This window comes from Orycteropus afer, unplaced genomic scaffold, assembly GCF_000298275.1.
Source record: "Orycteropus afer afer isolate SDZICR_OR568_19922 unplaced genomic scaffold, OryAfe1.0 scaffold00031, whole genome shotgun sequence".
NCBI classification, from domain to species: domain Eukaryota; kingdom Metazoa; phylum Chordata; class Mammalia; order Tubulidentata; family Orycteropodidae; genus Orycteropus; species Orycteropus afer.
Genome location: NW_006921618.1, coordinates 13,458,681 through 13,464,680, shown reverse-complemented (window position 1 = coordinate 13,464,680; position 6,000 = coordinate 13,458,681).

Here is a 6,000-nt window from a genome sequence, read left to right as displayed (position 1 = left end):
GGTGGTGAACAGGAAGAGGCTACTTCACCCCTTTCTCCTGTGCTTCCTTCCCAGGCCCTGGGGTGGCCAGAGCTGCCCTGACCTGGCCCGGGGCAGCTCCAGCAATCTTGACCTCAAGGTAGGAGAGAAGCCAAAGGGGTGGGGTGGGGAAGGGGGCAGAAGCTCAGGGAGGGCCTGTGCAGGCTTGAGAACCCTGGCTTACAAGTCAGGCAACTGGATTTCTAGTCTTTCGTCTGCCACTGATTCTTTATGCATGCCCCCCCTGCCCCAACCTCACAACCTCAGTTTCTCTGTCTGCAAGTGGGGACAATAATGCCTCTGTCTTAGGGCTGCTGTGAGAAATAAGGGAATGGATGTGGAACATCCAGCATGGGGCCTGAGTGCTCAGGAAACATGAGTGTCCTAATGCTGGGGCCCTCTGAGGAGGAGGTAGCAGGGGCTGTGCCTATTACCAGGGCCTCCTTCTCTATACCCCCTATCTTTGGTCCCTTCTTTCCTCCACTTCCCAGCATGGCTTCTCAGGGATGACCCTGAGTAACTTGCTTCATCTTCTGGCCACAGTTTCCCTATCTGCAGTTTAGATCTGAACCATGGATTGGATGGTGACAGGGTGTCCTTCCCTTTGTGGGGGCAGAGGACAGCCTCCTTGGTGGTGGTTCAAATAGCTGTATGTCTTTCTCTGACCCTGAATGCCATTAATAATTTCTTTGGTAGCATAGTGCCTAAGGCACTTGACTGCTAACCAGAAGGCTGGCGGTTCAAACCCACCAGCCACTGCTCGGAAGGAAGATGGGGCAATCTACTTCTGTAGTGATACTGCCTCAGAAGCCCAAGGAGGGGTTGCTATGAGTCAGGTCCCACTCAACGGCACATAACAACAACAACAACAACAACAATAGTACAGGTGAATGCTTGTTACATGCACTCTGCATGGACTGTCTCATACAATCTTCACAGCAATCCCAGGAGGCAGGTACTGTTATTCTCGTTCCTATTTACATATAAGACAGGAGAGGTCTTAAGTCCAGGCTGCCTCACTCTAAACCAAAACCAAGCTTGTTGCCATGGAGTCAACTCCAACTCATGGTGACCACATGTGCTACAGAGTACAACTGTGGTCCATAGGATTTTGTGAACTGAAATCCTTAGGGGAACAGATCACCGGCTCTTCTTCGTTGGTACTGCTGGATGAGTTCATACTGCCAACCTCTGTATTAGTAGTTGAGAGCAAACTGCTTGCACCATCTACAGGCTTCCAGGCCTCCATAGTTAATCACTACTCTCCTACAAGAGGCTGTGGGGTTCATTAACCGGGATGTCACATGACACCACGACCCTAAAACTTCAAACTAATAAACCAAATCCCCTTAGGTATTTAGCTGTACATAAACAGTCTCATTGTTTGTTTGTTTTTTTGTTACTGTAGAACATATATCACACATTTGCCAATTCACCTTTTTACAGGTACACAACTTATTGGCCTCAATTACATTAATTGAGTGTGCAGCTATTACACTTAATCAATGCAAATTTTCCATCACCATGAACAGAAACGCAGTGATCCATAAGCAATAACTCCCCCTTTCTCCCTCTCTCCTGCTGTTGTTTATGTTGGCAAGTTCCATTGAGTTGGCTGCAACTTGTAGCAACCCTGTGTACAACAGAATGAAACACTCACCAGTCCTGCACCATCCTCACAATCCCTGCTAGGCCTGAGCCCGTTGTAGCCACTGTGCCAACCATCTCCTGGTAACCACTTGTTCTAGTTCCCTAGTGCTTCTCTGACAGGCATCTACCACAAATGAGATGGCCTTAACAAACAGGAGTTTATTCTTACAATTTGGAGGCTTTAAGTCTGAGTTCCAGCTGCCAGGCTCTAGGGGCTGGGTGAAAGCCCCTCAGTCTTGGGCTTCAGCTCTGCCTCCTGCTCCCGGCCCACTGAAGCTAGAGGCTTTGCTTCACTCAGACAGCTGCTGGCTGGTGAGACTGACAAGCCCAAGGTTGATAGGTTAAAAGGCACAGTCCCAGTGTTACCAAACCACACGGCAGGCTGTTAATTCAAGTCCATCGAAAGTCCCAAGGTCGGCAGAGTATGGCAGGCTGCTGGACAGCGACACAGCCACTTACAGGGTTCAAGCATGCCATAAGATGGAGACTGTTCCCAAAGCTGCTTATTATATATGGGAAGCAGACCACATACCCAAAGGCAGCTACTCACATGGAGTTGATTACTAGTCTCATCATGGGGAATACTACATCCAGCTGCCCAGATACTCAACCAGGCCTAGCCAAGTTGACACACAAACTTTACCACATCACTTATAAACTTTCGTCTCCATACAAAAAATAAAAAAAAAAGAGGCTGTGGGGTTGTATTTCACAGATAAGTAAATCAAGGCATTTGGGATTAAGGGTCCCTGCTAGGAAGAATTTCAACTCCACATTTGTTTCCTCTGTTGCCAAGGACATAATCCATCCTTGAGAACAGGTTGGGGGCCAGGGTCCTATGGATTTGGGATCCTGAGCCCACTCTCTCACTCCCACAACCAAGCTAGGCCCCAGGGGAAGGAAACAGACAGAGGTCAAGTGTTGTGCCACTTTCAGGGGGACCCTCTTGCCTGGTTCCCTCATGCCCCAGGTACATCTCTATGCCTAAGTACCTCCTCCCAGGTGTGCTGTGGGACTCTCAGGCTGGGAGGGGTACCCAAGAGGTGATTGCAGGCTTTCTGGAAGCCTAAAGCAGGCAGAGGCCATGAGTACTTGCAGGAAGCATGTCCATACAATCCCTAATCCCCAGTGCAGCTTGGGAAGGCAGCAGTTGGCCTGAGAGGAAGCCAGGGTCATCACCCTTGGGAGATGTGGGCAGGCCCCAGGTGCCTCCGTCGCCTGGAAGGCTGTGTGGTGCCTGAGAGTTGGGAGTCCTCCCTGACTTGCGGTGTGACCTTAGACATGTCACTGTTCTCTGAGTGGAATGTGGAGGCCTACATTCCCCATGTGTGGAATGGGAGGTGGTGAATTAAACGCTGAAGGGCCTCTCTGGAGTTTTGTCCCTTTGTTCAGCTGTGGTGGCCCTGGATGCCTCTCCCTGGGGCAGTTCTGCTTGGTACCAGAACCCTGCTCAACTACCCCTGTGCCAGGTGGGCAGCCAGGGGTGTTCAAGGGTGTCTGGAGGACAGGGGGAGAGGTCACCATGCCCCTGCCGCTCTTGATGCCTGTTTCTGCTTTCCCCAGGCCCAGAGCTGCTCAGAATGGGACCTTTGGGCAGGGAACCGTGGGACCTGGCTTTGGAAGCGACGACATAGCTCAGAGGGCCCTGCTCAATCCCTGGGACGCCTGCAGAGGCCAGCTGTGGGCAGTGCCTCTGACCTGGCTAGCTATGCCTCTATGAGGCCTGACAGCCTGGCACTGACAGTGGCCTCAGCAGAGCCTACCTGTGCCAGGAGTCCCTCATGGCTGGTGCCAGCTCCTGGAAGTTTGGAACAGGGACCCCCAGACTGTGCTTGCCCACAGCCCCCATGCACAGCTCCAGAGGCCTGTCTGAGGCCTGAGGTACCCAGCAACCTGAAAGAAGTACACCTGCTGCCCCACCCAGCGTCTTTCCCCATGGCAGAGGGGACAAAGGGCAAGCCTGACACCACAGGGCCAGCACTGACAGAGCCAGCCCCAACTCTCTATGGGAGTCCCTCTACCAGGAGGACCCGCTACCACATCACCGTCACCCTACAGGAGTTTGGGCAGGCACCTGGGGAGGAGGGTGAGGAGTCTGAACCGGCCAAACCAGATCTCCACCCCTGCGGCCCTGAGGAATCCAGGGGCTGGCAGGAGCCTCCTCAGGGGCCCCGCCCCATCTCGGGGTGCCTGACCGACCCGCCCCAGGAGTCCTGGCTGAGAACTCAACCACATCAGGGGAGCACAGCTCAGCAGCAGGAGCTCCAGACTAGCCAGACATCTGGGTCCCCACAGAGACGGTGAGCGGAAGTTGGTCCTTGCGTGGGACAGTAGTGGGAGGGGAGGCAGGTCTCGCTGCCCCATTCTGGGTGTCTCTGCTGTGTCCCTGTGCTTCTCCAACTCAAAACCCATTCATTCAGCTCCCTGAGCCCAAGCTAACTCAACCACCCCTCCTTCCCCACTCCAACTCTGCCCTCCTTCCCTACCTCCACCCTGAGACTACTGCTGCTCTTCTCTTCCTCGGTCTACAAAAGAAGAAAACCTTGTTCCAGGGAGGATGGGGCTGCCTTCTCCTCAGCAACACCTGCCATTCTCGATTCTGTCTAGGAGGCCACAGACCCTGCCTGGGAGTTGGCACCCAGCCAAGGTGCTGGGTGGCCTGGGGCAAGTTGCTTAACCTCTCTGGGCCTTGAACTGTTGAATGGATTTGGTAGCTGGGGATCAAGCAGAAGGAGGTGGTTATAGGAACATGCTTTGAACTCCAGAGAGTTGGGCTGCTAAAATAGCAGGGATGCTTATTAATAATGCCTTGGTCACAGCAATAATTACCCCCATCTGGCTCTGTGCTGGTGGCCACAGGAACAGGGGAGATTCCCAAGCCTTGGCTTTTATTTATGTTGAAATGATTCTTCTAAATTTGCCTGGTGGGCTCAGAGATGGAAGGATGGGTCCCCCAAAACTTACTGGAAAGGGGAAGAATGTGCCCCCCGCCCCATCCCGGATGTCCAGGAAGGGGCACTGGGTCTCAGGCAGGGCTTTAAAAAGTTCCTGATGATAGTGGTGGCTGCCATTTATGATTTATTTTCTAACCATGATTGTATTTAACCCTCATAACAGCTCCAAAGAAACAGGTACTGACCCTGCCCCCCTCCCTTGCCACCAATCACAATAGGGAAACTAAGGCTCAGAAGAGTTAGTTCACGTGGCCAAATTTGGACAACTAGGAAGGAAGAGGCCAGAATCGGAACCACTAGGAAGGAAGAGGCCAGAATCAGAATCCCCAGCTAACTCCATGTCCTTGCTGTAACCATCACTCTGTCCTGCCTCTCAAAGAGGCCTCTTCGGCTGTTGCAGAAACCAGAGGGCTGAGTGTGGTGGATTTGCAGACTCTGAGATTTTCTGTAATCCTGTGGAGGTGGATTTGGCAGCCACTATTCCTAGCAGAGGCAGAACCAGGGATGCTCAGGTTTTCCGGGCAGGGGTCAGTAGGTCTGGCGTTGGTCTCTGGGCTGAGGAGGAGAAAGGACTGCAGAGAGAGGGAAAATACATACAAGAGGCAGGAGTTCGGGGTGGTGGTGGTGATGGGGGGGAGTAGGAGGTTCAGCTGGGGGACGCTGGGCTCTCCCTGCCACTCCCTGGCTATTTTGGGCCCAAATGGATAATGACAGACTCGGGCAGGAGGCTGGGGCTCACTTAGGGAAGAAGATGACCTCAAGGATACTGTCTTGTATATTCCTGGGGGGGGGGGGATTCTCTGGGCCAGGAGGAGTAAGCAAATAGGTGTGTGTGTGTGTGTGTGTGTGTGTAGGATACAGTTTGGGCTGCAAATCGGGATGTGTAAGAAATGTGTGCACCCAAGTGTGTGCTCATGTTCAAGTTTAGGTGAGTTTCAAGGAGAGGAGAGCTTGTGGTTGTGAATTACTTATATATTATGAGTATGTACATGGGAGTCACTGTGTATATGTGATTTGTGTGTCTGTTGTGTCTTTGTGTATAACTCTGTTACTGGGGCTTTTTTGTGTGTCTCAGTGTGTGCCTGAGTGTGTGCTTTTGTGTCTATGCATGTATCCTTGACTATGCATGTCCAAGTAAGTGCCTGTGTGATTCAGTGGGTCTGTACCTGGGTCTGTGTGTCAGTGTGTGCCTGTGTGACGCATGTGTTTGTCGGCGTGTGGGCCTGTGGACTGGTTTGGCCTAGTTTGGGGGTGACTCACAGGTAAGCGGGAGAATCCAGGACTTGTTGGGTTAGACAAAGCTCTTTCCCACACTCCCCCTGCCCCCTCCCCAGCCTCTCCCTGCCCAGGCCCACACATGTTGTTTGGAGATCACAGG